Source organism: Podarcis bocagei (genome assembly GCF_964188305.1).
Source record: "Podarcis bocagei genome assembly, chromosome: 1".
NCBI classification, from domain to species: Eukaryota; Metazoa; Chordata; class Lepidosauria; order Squamata; family Lacertidae; genus Podarcis; species Podarcis bocagei.
The window spans coordinates 121302569-121320948 of record NC_138125.1 but is presented as its reverse complement, the minus strand read 5'-3'; the positions used below and the strand labels follow the sequence as shown (position 1 = coordinate 121320948).

The window sequence follows — 18380 nt, the reverse complement described above, 5'->3', positions numbered from 1 at the left end:
TCAGGCACATTTTGCACCTGGCTATCGGCCACTTGCGACCAAGTGAAGGTGTCTGGGTTCCAAGATGGTGCCTGACATCTCCACTGTTATGTATTCAGTGGTATGTGTTTGCCTGAGCTTGAGTCTGGACTAAAGATTCTGAGCCCCTGCGTTCTCATTCGATACATGATATCCAATCACAGAACATTTCAGGATTTGGGCCTCTGCCATTGGCCCTTAAACTCTGAGTCATGATTCGCAGCTTGGAAGTTTAGACAGCCAATCACGTGGGGAGTGGGAGTGGCCCAGGCCTTCAGAAATGTATATAAGCAGTTGCTTTGCCCCTGTTGCCAAGTTCTGTTAATTCAATAAAGGTTCTTGCTGTTATCACTGTGTTTTGCCTCATGGGAACACACCTACACTTCATCTACCATCTGGAGGTGCATGCCTGGTGGGATGCGGGTGGTGCTGTGGGTTAAACCACAGAGCCTAGGACTTGCCAATCAGAAGGTCGGCAGTTCGAATCCCCGCGGGATGAGCTCCTGTTGCTCGGTCCCAGCTCCTGCCAACCTAGCAGTTCGAAAGCACGTCAAAGTGCAAGTAGATAAATAGATACCGTTCTGGCGGGAAGGTAAACGGCGTTTCTGTACGCTGCTCTGGTTCGCCAGAAGTGGCTTAGTCATGCTGGCCACATGACCCGGAAGCTGTACGCCGGCTCCCTTGGCCAGTAAAGCGAGATGAGCGCCGCAACCCCAGAGTCGGCCACAACTGGACCTAATGGTCAGGGGTCCCCTTTACCTTTACCTTATATATCTGAGTTTCTAACACTGATTTGGTGGGCATTTCACAGGCAAAGGCTTCTAAATGCTTAACCAAGTCCTGTGCTTGGGCTGTTCAGCTGGAGTTGGATGATAGGTTGCCTGAAGCTTATGATCTGCCAGACACATATAGAACGGGGCTGCCAAATCCAGACTCGATATTACAGCCAAAAAGAAACTATCTGTAGCACATAATAAAATTATTTGCCTGTTCTCTGCAGTTTGGGCAGCTTTAAAGGCTAGATTATTTTTTCCCTTGTTTGTTTTAAGTTGGCTTTTAATATCGTGTTGTTATCTGATGTTAATATATTCAGATGTTTGGTTAAATATGTTTGGTTAAACTTGCGGTATCTTACCACACATCACCTCTTAGCCCGGCTAAGTAAAAGTGGTTGCTAGTCCTCTTAAGGGAGCTGGGTGGACTGAGATGGGTCGTCCTTTCTCCCCACCCACCCCAGAGCAGGGTTTTTTTTTGGGGGGGGGGGATGGTTTGTGCCCAGGTAGAGGAAGTCCCACTTTGTTAGATACAGCCCATTGTATGCAGATAAACTATAACAGTAATCAGCCAACCTCACCAAATAAGCAATATAATTATGGGTCCTTTTTTTCATTGGTTCTACTTCATAGGACCCCGAAATAGCTCCTTTTCTAACTGTCCAAGAATGTCCTGTTGTTGTTTTTTATTAAAAAAATCAAGTACCATTATATATGTTGTGAGCTTCTAATAATCCCAACTATTACATTACCATATGTGAACGTGCGGAACGATTTGCCTTTGGTCTACGTGGTCTGTATCTTGCAGTTATTGCATGCTGCAGAAAGAAGTCCTTTCGTTAAGGCAGTCTGCTAATTTCATTTTTTAGTCTTCAGTTACAAGCTTCTGGCAGGTTTTCTGACCACTACTGTTACCTGGTGGCGCCGATATTTCATCAGAGTTAGACAAGCAGACTACTACCTGGACCTAGGCCCAGATGCCCTGTTGTAAGTGATGAACATGATCCCTTGTGTTAAGGAATTCAAGACTTATAGTGCTGGGATTCCCAAGGGAGTTGAAAGAAAACTGTGTTCAAGCATTCTCTTTGTGTGTTCTCTTTGTGCTTGTTACGTACACAGGATTATGAGCTCAAGCAATTACACATCACCCCGACAAATCCTTTTTTGATTTATTGATCATTTATTTCAGGTAGAAAGACTCTCTTAATTTGAACGAATACAAGCCATTAAAGATGCAGATGCTGTTTAAAGATGACCTGATAATAGTGACTAAGGAAAGCGTAGCTCGTGTTTAGCACCATTTTTATTTATTTTTAACTCCGATAAGAATTAACACCAACGTTAAGATAATACATCTCATTCCAGCAGTTTGAGTGAATTTTGTTTGCTTTGAAATCTTATCTCTTAACCCTGGACCATTTGTATGTTATTGTGTTGATCTGTCTGTTTGGGCTGCATGCTGCTTTGGCTTTTTAAGACTTATTGTGGATTTCACTGTATAATTGTTATGTTTTTAAAATAGAGTCATCCGATGGCCTAGATGACTTGTTCATGAGGCTTCTAACAGCTATAAATCAATAAATACTGTACCCTTCTAACATTTCCTTTTACATATAGTAACTTTATGCTTACGTTTTGGGATTGTTTTAAAAAATTATGTTTATCCTACATAGTGTGCCATGCTTAACTGTACTCTGTATTTATAGCATGCCATATGTTAATATGTTAAAGTTGGTATACTATAGATATTGAGTGGCAAGTCACTATTCAGTTCTCCTGAATTGGCCCCACTGAAATGTATGGGAGCTGTATCCACTTCAGTAAAATTTGTGCATTATTCTGCTGATTGGATCTGGGTTGGATTAATAATGGTTTGGATTAGATGTCATCTAGATTCCCTCTATGACCATGATTCAGAGGGTCTCATAGGGAACTAGATATGCTCATCAGGGCTTCTTGAGGTGTGCAGCCTGGGAGTCATTTTGGACTCACAGCTGTCCATGGAGGCGCAGGTCAATTCTGTGTCCAAGGCAGCTGTTTACCAGCTCCATCTGGTACGCAGGCTGAGACCCTATCTGCCCGCAGACTGTCTTGCCAGAGTGGTGCATACTCTGGTTATCTCCAGCTTGGACTACTGCAATGTGCTCTACGTGGGGCTACCTTTGAAGGTGACCCAGAAACTACAACTAAACACCGGTCTTGAAAGACCTACACTGGCTCCCAGTATGTTTCCGAGCACAATTCAAAGTGTTAGTGCTGACCTTTAAAGCCCTGAACGGCCTCGGTCCAGTATACCTGAAGGAGCGTCTCCAGCCCCATCATTCTGCCCGGACACTGAGGTCCAGCACCAAGGGCCTTCTGGCAGTTCCCTCGCTGCAAGAAGCCAAGTTACAGGGAACCAGGCAGAGGGCCTTCTCGGTAGTGGCACCCGCCCTGTGGAACGCCCTCCCACCAGATGTCAAAGAGAAGAACAACTACCAAACTTTTAGAAGACATCTGAAGGCAGCCCTGTTTAGGGAGGCTTTTAACAGACTATTGTATTTTAATATTTTGTTGGAAGCCGCCCAGAGTGGCTGGGGAAACCAATTGCAAGCCTTATTTCATATAATCATAGAATTGTAGAGTTGGAAAAAATCCCTGAGGATTATCTAGTCCAACCCCCTGCAATGCAGGAATATGTAGCTGCCCCGTATGGGGATTGAACCTGCAACCTTGGGGTTATCAGCACCATACTCTAACCCAGTGTTTCCCAACCTTTTTTGGGCAAAGGCACACTTGTTTCATGAAAAAAATCTCGAGGCACACCACCATTACAGCCCCGTGACGTCAGCGCGCAGCGTCACGCCGGGAGGGACGCATGAAAGTGTAAGTTTCAATTTTTCCCCCTCCCCCTTGCCTTCCTTCTGTGCCAACCGCCAAAAAGCCAAGAAAAAAGCCAAGACTTTAGGGCAGCAGGTCGACACGGAAGAAGCTCCTACCTAAGGACAGGTGCGACAGCCGTGTCCTCTTCTGCCACACTTGGCAGCCCTGCCTCACGGTCGTGACTCCCACCCTGATTTCTCCCCGCAGGTCGAGCGGCACAGGCAGCCCAATGTGTCCAGCCCAGACACAAGCCCCGCTTCCCCACTCTAGATCCTGAATGCGACCAAGTGCTCTGGACTCCCGAGCAGGGTGGGAAAGAGGACTCGCATCTGGTAGCCTCCGGGCTCCTCGCCTGCTCGAGGGATGGCATTGCAGGCAAGCTGCCGGCCATCGCCATCGCCGCCCCCTCATGCGAGTGGACCTGCCCGGAGTGGTGGGCCGGGGGAGGCTCGCTCTCTGTGGGGATGTGGCCCGCACGCACGGCCCCGCTTCCTCCTGCCCAGGGCTGAGCTCCTTACCCGCGATCTCGGTCTCGCGCACGCGGATCCCACTTATTCCGAAGCTCACGCCACTAGCCGAGGCTCTCACACCGTGCCAGGGCGAGGCGGCGTGGCCCACTGACGTCATCGCGGCTCGCCGCCGCCCTCGACTTCCCTGTTCCCTCCCCTCCCTCGGGTCGCCGTGGTTACCAAGGACTGCAAGCTGCTCGGGCGAGCGTGGGGCATTAAGTGGGAGAAGGAAAATTAAAATTAAAACTCGCCTGAAGGCCGCCTCTCCGGATATGAAGCTATCTTTCGAATTTTTTTTATTTTCCCCGCGGCACACCAGGCAACGTCTCGCGGCACACTAGTGTGCCGCGGAACACCGGTTGGGAAACACTGCTCTAACCAACTGAGCTATCCAGGGCTATTTGCTGCTTAGCAAGCTGCTTCGGGTTTTCAATTTACCCGTTTCAGAAGTGGTTAGTAAGATGAGGAGCTACTATTTGGAAACCTCAATGAGATCCCCTCACACACACAATAACAGGGATTGCTAGATGTCTGTTCACAGGGGGTGTTTAGTGCATTTAATGCTAGTTAAGTCAGTGAGCTTAAGCATGCTTAACCCTGTATAGGAGTGGGCTATAAATCCCTAGTTCTTGGAACTGGGATATTCGTCCCCAACTGGTGTGTGTGTGTGTGTGTGTGTGTGTGTGTGTAATTCATGAGCATGGGATCAAGAACCAGAAACCACCAGCTTCTGATCTCGAAATGCATACTGGGTGTTAGCAGACAAAACAATTTAACCTGCAGCCACAAAAGAGAGGTAACGCTTACTTCTTTGGCAGGTTAATTAGTTTGCATTTGCAAAGTTCTTTGAAGATGAAAAGTGCTATAAAAATGTTAAATAGTATTTTATATGCTGTTCTCGAGTGGATTAACAGGTGCAGAATTAAAAGCTGGCAGTCGCTGAGAACACTTAACGATAACTTCTCTCTTTCATCTGCTAATGCTTTTAACTCCCCACCCCGCAAAAAATCTAAGAAATAGATAGAAATTTACCTATGGTAAATATGTAAACCTCAGGAATGGCTGAGGGAATTCGTCTAAAACTGGCTTTCAAAAACGTAACTGAATCAAAAGAAGCATGCACTTGAGTAACCTGGGAATATTGCTTACCAATCTTGACTACTGTTTAATAAAATCCTCTAGTCTGGGAATTTATAGAATCTTGGAATTGTAGCGCTGGAAGGGTCATAAAGATGGAGTTCCTGCAATACAGGAATCTCAAATCTCCAAGGAAGGAGAGTCCACAACCTCCTGAGGTCGGATCTGTCTGATATCATGTCTCTTGGGACTAGGGGGTGGCTGATAGGGCCAAGCCATTTTTATTCTTAATCATTTACATTTAGATTCCAGAGGGGTAACTGTGTTAGTCTGTACAGGGGGACGACGACAACAGCAACCCTGCAAAGAGTCTTGAGGCACCTTAAAGATAGATTCTGCCACAATAAAATTGTTAGACTGAAGGTGCCGCAAGACTCTTGTTTCTTACATCTGCTGGATCAGATGGAACTTTGATGATGATGATGATGATGATGATGAAGAAGAAGAAGAGGAGGAGGAGGAGTTTGGATTTGATATCCCGCTTTATCACTACCTGAAGGAGTCTCAAAGCGGCTAACATTCTCCTTTTCCCTTCCCCCCCACAACAAACTGTGGAACACAAGTGAACAGCAGAGAACCCGCACAAGAAACGCTGAAACAAAACCCCACATATATTAAGTAAAACAGAAACATCACCACCCGACCCCAACCCCACTCATATTTTCCCCCCTCCACCTCTTTCACCCTATTCTTCCTAATGTCTCAACAAATGAAAACGATTTGTAAAAAAAAAAAAAAAAAAAAATTGCTACGTGGGGAAAAAAATACGAGAGGCATTGCACATACCTTTGTAAATAAGAAAATCTTTAATTAAAATACATTTAAAAAAACACCACTCTGTGAGGTGAGTGGGACTGAGAGACTTCAAAGAAGTGTGACTAGCCCAAGGTCACCCAGCAGCTGCATGTGGAGGAGCGGAGACGCGAACCCGGTTCACCAGATTACGAGTCTACTGCTCCTAACCACTACACCACACTGGCTCTCTTGATCTGATTCTTATGGGTGCTATTAAAATTCTGCCAGCTCTGAAGGAGAGCAGACATGTCTGGGAAAGGGAAAAGCTAGGTAAAGGCAGTGTTTTCTTGTCCTTTCTATCATGTTCTGCCACACTCATCAATCAGGGCATGGTTCAGCTTCATCTCTTTGACCACACATCTAACCAGCTCCTAAATGGAGGAATATCTGCATTACATCTTCAGCAAACCAAGCGACAGCAGAAAGAGGGAAGAGAGAGGGACAAATGGTGCCCTAACCAATCAGCCCCCTTTTCCTACCATCTCTGTCATCTTCCCCAGGCTCCTGAACGAAATAGTATACACATGTGCCCTATAGGGGCTCGAGTCAAGGGTCAAATTATAACTTCCCAGGGTTTCTGGTCCTTGGTCCCACGACCTGCAAACCTTGAGAAGTTACAGTTTGCAGGGATTCTAGGCTGCAGGATGCTGCTAGAGTAACTTAGCTCAGCCCTCAAAATTGTTGGAAGGGCAAAAAGGCCAGGAGCATAAATAGACCTCATCTTAAAATGAGTTAACTTAGACCAGCGAGGCTCTCCTGGCGCCCTTATTACATATATTTAGGCACTAGGCAAAAACGTTCCTCTTCTCCCAAACTTTTGCCTAATTAAATAATCTACACCCTTTTAAACTGGGCCGGGGGGGTATTTTTGTTTGTTTGTTTTTATATTGTAAACCACCCTGTGTTCCTCAGATGAAGGGCAGTATAGGAATAATGATGATGATGATGATGATGATGATGATGATGATGATGATGATGTTTTACTGTGTTTTTATATATGCTGGCAGCCTCCCAGAGTGGCTGGGGTACCCTGTCAGTTGGGCGGGGTATAATAAAAATAAAAATAATGTCTGAATCATTTCAGTTTAGCTGAGATAATTTTGAATCTCGTGCAGGGAAGTTCATCTAGTACAGTCATATCCTGGATCCCGAACGCCTTACGAGTCAAATGTGTTTTTTTAAAAAAAGATATTTATTAAAGTTTCCAATTTTTTACAAACAAAAATAAAAATCAAACATAAAAATATTAAAAACATATAAATTTCATAGCTTATTTTCTCGTAACTTATTTCCCCGACTTCCTCATACCTCCCCTTCTTGTATACCCAGTTTAAATTGTTTATACAGCAAATCCTTATCTCCAAATCTTAAATTATTATCGCTCTAAGTTCTTATTTACAGAGAAAAAATCATTTTATCATAATTACAGCTTGAAACCACTTAATTTCAATCCAACATCATTCAACATTCCTTAATTTTGCAATATTTTTGTAAGTAGTCCTTAAATTTTTTCCAGTCTTCTTCTGCCGACTCTTCTCCCTGGTCCCGGATTCTGCCAGTCATTTCTGCCAGTCCCATACAGTCAATCAGCTTCATCTGCCATTCTTCCAAGGTGGGTAGATCCTGTGTCTTCCAATACTTTGCAGCGAGTCGAACGTTTTGGTTCCCAAACACCGCAAACCCAGACTGAGTGTTCCTGTTTGCGAAAGTTCTTTGGAACTCGAACGTCTGACGCGGCTTCCGATTGGCTGCAGGAGCTTCCTGCAGCCAATCGGAAGCCACGCCTTGGTTTCTGAACGTTTTGGAAGTCGAACGGACTTCCAGACCAGATTCTGTTCGACTTCCAAGGTACCACTGTCATAGGATTGTCAACGGGCCCTCTAAGATGGTGCCCATTTTGTGGAGCCCAAAGTGGAAAAGGAGGAGACTTTACCTGTAACTAGAAACTGGGTGGGAGAAAAGACAGGATTTTTGGGTCAGTTCATCTCCCATGCCTTGTTTCTTTTTCTTTCTTTTCTTTTTGAGAAAGAGAGAGAGACTTTTGACTGAGGGAGAGGGCGACAATGGCTCTTCAGTTTGTGCCTTTTTCCAGTGAGGAGGGTATGGTTGGCTTTGTTCCTTAGAAGCAAGCTGTCTCTTTTTCTCCAGCCATGGCTCTGAGAGAGCTCAGAGTTTGCCTGCTGGAAGGACGCTGGTGTGGGCATATCAAGCACTATATAGTGCTTTGTAGAAGACAGCTTTGATCCCAACATCAATCCAACAATTAGAGCATCTTTTATGAGAAAGACAGCGCAGTATCAGAATGGGTTGCGTAAATTCCTAATATGGGATACAGCCGGGTAAAGACGATTTCACGCTCTAGCGCCAATGGACTAGTGAGCTTCCGCAGCAGCTATTTATGTTTATGACATCATCGCAAAAGAGGAAACGTTTTCAACGTTAAGGAGCTGTGTGAAAGAACTCCAGTAGCATGGACATCCCAACATAGTTGCTGCTATAGCTGGAAATAAATGCAATCTTAACGATGTAAGAGAAGCCATGGAAAAAGATGCTAAAGACTTTGCAGATCCCATCCATGGAATATCTGGAAAGACCAGGGCAAAAATTTGCAACAAACATAAATGAACTGTTTATAAAAATTAGTCATAGAATTCTATCAACAGATACAAGCCCTCAAAATGCAGCTGTTGTTGACTTACACTATCATATACCAGAGTAGTTTTTAGGTATTGTTTGACCTTGGAAATTAGGGGCTTATTTGGAGTATAGTTGACTTGGTCCCTCCAGATTTTGCTGGACTCCAGTTCCCATCAGCTCCAGCTAGCATGGCGTGTTATCAGGATTGATGGGAGTTGTAGTTCAGAACATCTAAAGGACTCCATGCTGGCTATCCTGCCATAACCAACCCGCTCTCTACCTGCCATTGTTGGATTTTTATTTGGATTGTTTGCAGAGTCGTTCACCGCTTCGCAGCAGAGCATTACTGAAGTGTACCCTAAAAAATAAAATAAAATAAAATATTGCAAACTCAGTAAGCCAAAGACAATAAAACAAGTCATACAATTATACGGCTATTCTTTCATAAAATAATAGGTCATGTTTTGCTCAACATCTACAATTCCCATATCCTTTGTGTGAAAAGTGAACAGGTGGCACGGCAACCCTATCTACTGCAATTCTTTCTTGCATGTATGAATCTGTCAGTGGGTTTATTACCATGTCAGTTTTGATCACAAACTCCTGAGTTTTCATTTAATTTTTTTGGCCTACAGATTGAGCCATTAATTCATTGAGTTAATTGACAATGACTTTAGAACTCTAACTTTCCCACTGAACTCTGGAAAAGCTCCTGGCCTTGCCTATAAGGTCCAGATGTTGTGCTTAAACTAAAATGCCGCATGGAGGTCGAAGGGGGACTGATTTGAATACCACACCAAACTTCAGACAAGGGCAAGAGATTTGAGTCTCTAGTAAAACATGCATACTTTTGGAGCAAGGAGCAGGTCTGAGGGGAAATCATATTGTGCATTTTGAACTTGAACAAGCACCCTCTTTCTCTCCCTGTAACTGAGTGTACTGCTACTACAAAGAAAGGTATTAAGAGTGATTCCGTAAAACTTTCAAATGGCCACCTCTTCCTTCTTTGCTATTAGCTTGAGTGGCCTATGGTGTTAGAAAAGTAAAAAATGCACTTTAGTGTTTGGAAGACACACTGCCCAAGACAACTTTTGAAATAAGGGATAAGGTCAAGGAGCCGGTAGGGTTCATAGCTTAAACAATTTAATATCCTCTGTCTTACACATGCACAGTCAAAACAGGCCTTTAAATAATGTTTATGCCAGTCTTGTGTGTGTGGACTCAGCTGCAAATAAAATGTTATAAGTGTGTTGCAATATACAAATGTGACACTAGATGGCGACAGTGAGCTATGGCAAATTCAATATATATTTTTCAAAATGTTTTTTAAAAAAGCATTTTCACAGCGTTTTTTTATATGTGTGTAGATTCCACCAGAGTGTGTGTGTGTGTGTGTGTGTGTGTGTGTGTGTGTGTGTGGTTAAGTGTGCTATGAAACAAGCAGCCAAGCATATGTGTAAGGTAGAGCAATATTAGTTTTGCCATGTTGCAGATGTAAGGAATGCAAGTGTAAATGTGAAGTTTCTAGTTTATAATGCAATCCTAACAATGTTTACTCAAAAGTAGGTACTTTTGAATTCAGTGGGGCTTACTCCCGGGTAAGTAGGTTTAAGATTTCAACCCCAATCTTAACTCAGTTATGTGTATTTTTTAAGAAGCCCAGGCTAATGTGAAGCAAGGTGCTGAAGAAATATGTGATTGCCTACCTATTGATCCTTAACATTAACAGCAACTGCCTTTGATGAAGGTCTGAGGATGTGTTATGAAGGCATATGGTCAGTGGCAGCTGTTGTGGTGGGTAAGAGCAGTGGAGCTACCCTCCCCAGGTCACTACAACATGGATGGGGAAACTTTTTGGATCTGCAGGTCAAGTGTGGTATGTAGTGGGTCTGGCTACTGTCAATCATGTGACATCACAATGATGTCAGGTGACTGGTGCTTTGACGTCCCATGCACAACCAATTCAGGAGGCTTCAACTCTGGCTCCTTATTGGCTGATGGGTGGTAGAGGCCGAAGCCTGCCTTCCCTTGCCAATGTGCAACCAGGAGCGCACTTGAAGGCTCCCAGTTATGCATTGGCAACCACATATTACCTCAGGTATAAGGCCGTGGTGTATCCAAGAAGAAGAAGAAGAGTTTGGATTTGATATCCTGCTTTATCGCTACCTGAAGGAGTCTCAAAGCGGCTAACATTCTTTTTTCAAAGAGGGCCAGATTTGATGAAGTGAAGGGCCGTGGGGGCCGACCAAAGTTGTTGACCTTTTTTTAGGATTGATATTGATATTTAGGGTTGAAGTTGTTGTTGAGATTTTTTTTATTTTTTTTAGGATTTTACCCCTTGAAATAAACTGCCACAGGGGCTGGATTAAACCATCCAGCGGGCTGGATTAGGCCCCTGAAATGGACTGGAGTTTCCGGCTTTGTATTGTTATTTTTTCATCAGAGGAGGGAGGGAAGGAAGGAAGGAGGGATGGTCAGCACCTCTGACCATCATTTAAGTCACCCAGGGTGCCATGGCACACTGGTTGAAAACCATCTACCTGAAGCCCTCTTCATGCTTTGCTTGTGTGAAGAGACAAAGCAAGAAGAGAGGGGTTGTGGGACTTCACTTTTGAAGTCTGGGCATAACTAGTGTGGCCTTCTGATGTGGGTTGTGGTTGTGGTGGTTGTTGTTTATTGAATTTATATACCACCCTATATAAAAAGTGTGGGTGGCGCTGTGGTGTAAACCACTGAGCCTCTTGGGCATGCCAATCAGAAGGTTGGCGGTTTGAATCCCTGTGATGGAGTGAGTTCCCATTGCTCTGTCCCAGCTTCTGCCAACCTAGCAGTTTGAAAGCATGCCAGTGCAAGCAAATAAATAGGTACTTCTGTGGCAGGAAGGTAAACAGCATTTCCGTGCGCTCTGTTTTCCATCACAGTGTTCCGTTGTGCCAGAAGCGGTTTAGTCATGCTGGCCACATGACCCAGAAAGCTGTCTGTGGACAAATGCCGGCTCCCTCAGCCTGAGAGCGAGATGAGAGCCACAACCCCATAGTTACCTTTGACTGGACTTAACTGTCCAGGGGTCCTTTACCTTTTTACACCCTGTACCCAGAGGTCTCAGGGAGGTTCACAGAATAAAATCAAAATATGAAACCACAAAAAGCATAATAAAAAAACTCCCATAACCTAACATACCCCGCCCCGAAAAAAACACATTTTAAAAAGGCATAGGATGTCAATCAAATCAACCAAAGGTCTGGTTAAAAAAGAACGTCTTTGCCTGGCACCTAAAGGTGTACTGTATAATGAAGGCGCCATTGTTTTTCTCTACACCTGGAATTTCCTTGGATCCTGGGACTCTGATTGCTTAGGATTCCAGAATAGAGGGAAGCCTCTGCATGAAGCAGCCCTCATCCTGAGGAAGCCATGTGCTTGGGGGTGGGCAAATGTCTCCCCTCCCCCCTACTCTCTACTTGCTTTCCCTCTTTACCCGAGTAAAGCGTGAAGAAGAGGGCTTAATTCTGCGCTAGTTCTCAGAAGTGGGGTGTTAATTGGGACGAGACACAGGGCAGCGAGCAACTGTGCAAGCAATCTGTGCTGCGCTCTTGCCTCAAATCATGTGCAAAACAGCAGGTGCAGGCCTACTGAGAGGCACCGCGAGCCGCAACGAGCCCCGAAACAAACGCTGATTGCCGGCCTCATTGACAAAGCACTTTCTGTAGCTGGAGCGGGCTACCCCTGCGACTGTTTCCCATTTGTTTCTTCCTGTGTACCAAAATTAGTTTCATATTGTTTGAACCGAGTGGTAATGGATTCTCCGTCATGCAAGCCCAGTCCCCTTCCAACAAAGAAAAGAGCCTGATTTGGCGGAGGGAGGGGAGGGGAATGCGGCGCTGCATATCAAATACATGCTGATGATGCGGTGGGACGAAGCACATTCCCCCCGTTTCTCCTTACACCTGTTTGGACAGAAAAGGGTCACAGAGCAGGGTCCCCAGGGAAGCCCTCTGGAGAGGTGATTAATTGCCTACCTGCTGATTAAAAGGATCCAAGCAGCTGAATTCACCCAAGCCCGTTTCCGTAGGTGTCGCCATGTGCTGCAGCACAACACTAACTGCTAAAGTTACAGGCCTTCCAAGTACAGTGGTACCTCGGGTTAAGTACTTAATTCGTTCCGGAGGTCCGTTCTTAACCTGAAACTGTTCTGAACCTGAAGCAACACTTTAGCTAATGGGGCCTCCTACTGCGGCTGCGCCGCCGGAGCACGATTTCTGTTCTCATCCTGAAGCAAAGTTCTTAACCCGAAGTTCTATTTCTGGGTTAGCGGAGTCTGTAAACTGAAGCGTATGTAACCTGAAGCGTATGTAACCTGAGGTACCACTGTATCCCTATATCCAAGGGCAGCCCCAGGTTTACAGAAACAGTCCAGGTTTCTGATTTGATCCTGGAATGTCCCGCTTTTCTTTAGGACGTCCCCATTTCCATCAGAGAAATGTTGGAGACATGTGACCCCCAAGCCAAGGAGTTAAGAAACTACACAACTTTTAAAAGACATCTGAAGGCAGCCGTGTACAGGGAAGTTTTTTAGTGTTTTATTTTCTTCTTATATAAGTTGGAAGCCGCCCAGAGTAGAGGGGCGGGGTATAAATAATAAAATTATTAGTATGGAACAGGATGTCCCTATTTTCATCAGAGAAATCTTGGAGGGTATGAAGTAAAACAGTATGAGCTGTCCATCCAGTGGTCTAAACCACTGAGCCTCTTGGGCTTGCCGATCAGAATGTCAGTGGTTCAAATCCCTGTGACGGGGTGAGCTCCCGTTGCTCTGTCCCAGCTCCTGCCAACCTAGCAGTTCGAAAGCACACCAGTGCAAGTAGATAAATAGGTACCGCTGTGGCGGGAATGTAAACGATATTTCCATGCGCTATATTTTCCATCAGGGTGTTCTGTTGCGCTAGAAGCGGTTTAGTCATGCTGGCCACATGACCTGGAAAACTGTCTGTGGACAAACACCAGCTCCCTCGGCCTCAAAGTGAGATGAGCGCTGCAACCCCATAGCTGCCTTTGTCTGAACTTAACTGTCCAGGGGTCCTTTACCTTTTTTACCTGTTGTTTGACTGTCTACTTCCTCCCCCCCCCATCACCGAGGTGCTTTGAACGTCTTGCAATTCCAGAAGTCAAGGAAACTTACTCCTTCGCTTGTGAAAACCATGCCCGAGTGTTGACGATGACTGCCTTTGTGCACATGTCGTAGTAACCTTATAACTAGTAATCTCGGGGGGGGGGGGGGTTTGCCTGTCTCCTGCTCAGTTTGCCAGGCCGGATGCCCAGTCAGGTTTCTGCCCCACCATCAACCCACAGCTTGGTGGTAAGGTGACAGCAATTCTGCGCCTTCTGGCCTTGAACCAGGGAAGGGTGGGCCATTCCTTGTCAGGAGGTGTTCTCTCTGTGTGAATGAGGGGCTGGGGGGGGCGTGAGCACAGCTCTAATGCCCTGCTGTGTTTTCCTGCTGTGAAAATAGGGGTATGCTGTGACAGGCCCCAGACTGGGCCTTTTCTCTTCCAAAGAGAGAGGGTCTGAAAAAACAGGTGCGCTCTGCGGTTGCTCTATATCTGCTGCCTTTGTGGCAGGGCTGCATCTGGTCAGCCGAAGGCGCTTTTTTATTATTTAAACTTCCCACGTGTGATTAGGGAAATGCTTGATTGCATGGGCTTGCTCCCTTATTATTTGGGCTCTGTCAGTTCTGATTGTATGGCTATTCCTGTATCTTTGTTCCAACGCACTCCAGGCAATGCATTGGAGTGGTGAACATTTAATCCCTTAGATTTTGGCTTTGTTTTGTTTTGTTTTGTTTTGTTTTGTTTTGTTTTGTTCCGAGCAACTCCGCAGGAAACAGAAATCCAAGTCATAAACTTCCACACATGGTGCTGCTGAACTACACAGATCCCATCAACCCATCCCGCTAGCCATTCTGGATGGGGATGATGGGAATTGTAGTCTTGGGGCAGCGGGCTAATAGGTCCCCTAGCCATGGCTTGTTCAACACCTCTGCGTCTCCTTGCTGCTGCATGGAATAACACATGTACCAGACCTTTGGATTTAGTAAGTAAAGTAATTTAAATTTTAAAAAACACCAAACGCCTTCCACGCATACCTGCTGCTAAGTGGGCTTTGCAATAATGACTGCCAATCTGTGTAGGTTGAAGCAGCGATGGTCAATCTGTGGTCCTCCAGATAAGCTCCAGCATGTCCATCGGTCTGAGATAATGTGAGTTCTCATCCAACAACATCTGCAGAGCTGCAGGTTGCCCACGCCAGGGTTAAAATGGCCAGTTTGCCCTGGGAATCAGCCTTGTGAAGGTTCCCCCAGGGGGTGATGTTCTTGACAGGGCTTGGATTAGCCTGACTGGTCTTTTGTAGGAATTCAACCGCACTGCAAACTTAATGAGATCAGGGCTCCTTCCATCACCTCTTCCCAGAAACAATATTCCGCGGTGGCTTCTCAGTTTTTGCCCGTCTTGTTAAATCTACCATCCGATTCAGCCTGGCGTCCTTGCACACATGTAGGGGCTTCTATTTCTCTCTTGTTGAAACTCAGGCGAGTCTCTTTGAACAGCTGCTTCATCACCAGTTAACCTAGCAGGGGTCGCGATCAAATGTGATCATTCCATACGAATGCACCCAGTGATTTGATGCAATTTACTTTTTATGACTCTGTGTGGAGTTTCGGGGCTGCTTCCAAGTAGGAAAAGCATCACAAGTGAGATAATCTTCTTGACCCATGTACTCAGTTGCGAAATACCTGCAATGTGCTTCACAAGGTACAATACACACATTTCTTCTCACCCACTTGTGTACAGGTGGCCCAAGTATTTATTTGGCTACAGTGGATAAGAGAGGGCAGTGATAGATTCACATGCTTTGTGTACACAAGGTCCCAGCAGTGTTAGAAACTCAGATATATAATCTAATCACCAAATGGCACCTTAAACCTGGGCTGTGGTCACCACAATGCAGTGTGTAGGCTCAGTTTCCCTCCCACCTATGGGATGTTACATTATTATTATTATTATTATTATTATTATTATTATTATTATTATTATTATTAATTCATTCCATTTTTATACCGCTTTATATTTTAAAGAACAAATCTCAAAGTGTTTTGCAACACATTAAAACCTGCAGATAAAACAATCTGGAATAGAACTAATTCAAACTTCATGGAAAATATTTCAAATCGTTTGCTAAGTGACATCACCTCCTGGCAAACAGAAAGGGAAGAAATGGAGGCAGTGAGAGATTTTACTTTCCTGGGCTCCATGATCACTGCAGATGGTGACGAAATTAAAAGACGCCTGCTTCTTGGGAGAAAAACAATGACAAACCTAGGCAGCATCTTAAAAAGCAGAGACATCACCTTGCCAACAACGGTCCGTATAGTTAAAGCTATGGTTTTCCCAGTAGTGATGTATGGAAGTGAGAGCTGGACCATAAAGAAGGCTGATCACCGAAAAATTGATGCTTTTGAATTATGATGCTGGAGGAGACTCTTGAGAGTCCCATGGACTGCAAGAAGATCAAACCTATCCATTCTTAAGGAAATCAACCCTGAGTGCTCACTGGCAGGACAGATCCTGAAGCTGAGGCTCCAATACTTTGGCCACCTCATGAGAAGAGAAGACTCCCTGGGAAAGACCCTGATGTTGGGAAAGATGGAGGGCACAAGGAGAAGGGGACGGCAGAGGACAAGATGGTTGGACAGTGTTCTCGAAGCTACCAGCATGAGTTTGACCAAACTGCGGGAGGCAGTGGAAGACAGGAGTGCCTGGTCCATGGGGTCACAAAGAGCCGGACACGACTAAACGACTAAACAACAACAACAAAGTGACATTTTGCTTTCCCCAGTCGCCAGAATCCAGAGATCTCCACGTGGTCGCAATTGGGCCTGTGCCAGTCACAAAACGTAACTAGCACCTGGCTAATTTTGAACACTTGAGTCCCAGCATCTCCAGTATGAAGGTGGATTGTTGGCCACTGTGGGGATAGGATAATGAACTAATAATAATAATAATAATAATAATAATAATAATAATAATAATAAAATTTTATTTATATCCCGCCCTCCCCAGCCGAAGCTGGGCTCAGGGTGGCTAACAACAATCAAAATAGTCCAACATTCTAAAACATTCATTATAAAATTAATTAAATCAAATTAAAATCAAATTAATGGCAACCATCAAGCAAAATTTTGTGCAGATTGCCAGAGGAGGGGGTCAGGCTGCGCCCTAACAAAAGGCCTGGTGGAACAGCTCTGTCTTGCAGGCCCTGCGGGAGGATGTCAGGTCCTGCAGGGCCCTAGTCTCTTGTGACGGAGCGTTCCACCAGATTGGAGCCGCGGCCGAGAAAGCCCTGGCTCTAGTTGAGGCCAACCTAACCTCTCAGGCCTTTTCTTCTGTTCTTCAGGAGCAGCTAGGAGGTGATCTAAAAGACATGGATAGCTCGGTTGGCTAGAGCATGGTGCTGATAGCGACAAGGTTGCAGGTTCGATCCCCGTACGGGGCCGCTGCATATTCCTGCATTTCAGGGGGTTGGACTAGATAATCCTCAGGGTGAGATACTGCTTTTCAGAGTAAACATTACCAGGTTAGGTGGAGACACAGTCTTAGCTGTGTACCTTCCCCGTGTTCGTTTATTATTACATTTATGTTCCACCTTTTCTCCAGAAAGTTCACAATGGTATACACACTTCTTCCCCTCTCCGTTGTCTCGTCACAGCAACCTTGTGAGGAAGTTTAGGGCTGAGAGACCTTGACTGGCCCAAAGTCACCCAATGGGCTTCATGACTGGGAGGGGATGTGAACCCAGATCTCCCAGGTCTATGTCCGACACACTAACCACTGCTCCATTCTGGATGCCACTACAGTGGTACCTCAGGTTAAGTACTTAATTCATTCCGGAGGTCTGTTCTTAATCTGAAACTGTTCTTAACCTGAAGCACCACTTTAGCTAATGGGGCCTCCTGCTGCTGCCGCGCCGCTGGAGCACGATTTCTGTTTTTATCCTGAAGCAAAGTTCTTAACCCGAGGTAATATTTCTAGGTTAGCTGAGTCTGTAACCTGAAGTGTACGTAACCTGAAGCGTCTGTAACCTGAGGTACCACTGTATGCAGATAACAGCATGGGCATGTTTTTGTGCTCAGCTGTGAAATTGCATAACCTGATTGTGGTGTCTTGAGCTCTTGGGAGGACGGGCAGGGTACAAATAAAACGCTTGACGAGTTGGATCCAGGGTGGAAGGCACCAAGGTCCAGGCAAGGTCTCCTGCTGAAGGAAGGGGACGAAAGAGGAGGCAGCTCTCAGTGTTTTCCTCTGCATCACCCGCCACACTACCACAATCTTTTTGGGGACACGGGCTGCAGGGAGAAGGCAGAATCTGCTTGAACTGCTTCTTCCACATTCTCCGCTGGGAGTGGGGCTGGGCGATACTTGGTTTGCAACACTGTGATATACCGTATTTTTTGCTCTATAAGACTCACTTTTTCCCTCCTAAAAAGTAAGGGGAAATGTGTGTGCGTCGTATGGAGCGAATGCAGGCTGCGCAGCTATCCCAGAAGCCAGAACAGCAAGAGGGATTGCTGCTTTCACTGCGCAGCGATCCCTCTTGC

The 18380-nt window shown here is 45.4% G+C and overlaps 1 protein-coding gene and 1 pseudogene across 4 annotated transcripts in view; both read left to right on the top strand.

The window, feature by feature from the left end:
* METAP1D (methionyl aminopeptidase type 1D, mitochondrial) overlaps positions 1 to 18380 on the top strand; it is a 106115-nt gene that overhangs the window by 9025 nt on the left and 78710 nt on the right. The window lies entirely within an intron of this gene.
* On the top strand, positions 7789 to 9017 carry LOC308581498 (ras-related protein Rab-22A pseudogene; annotated as a pseudogene). The gene has a single exon. The product of its transcript is annotated as a ras-related protein Rab-22A pseudogene (transcript).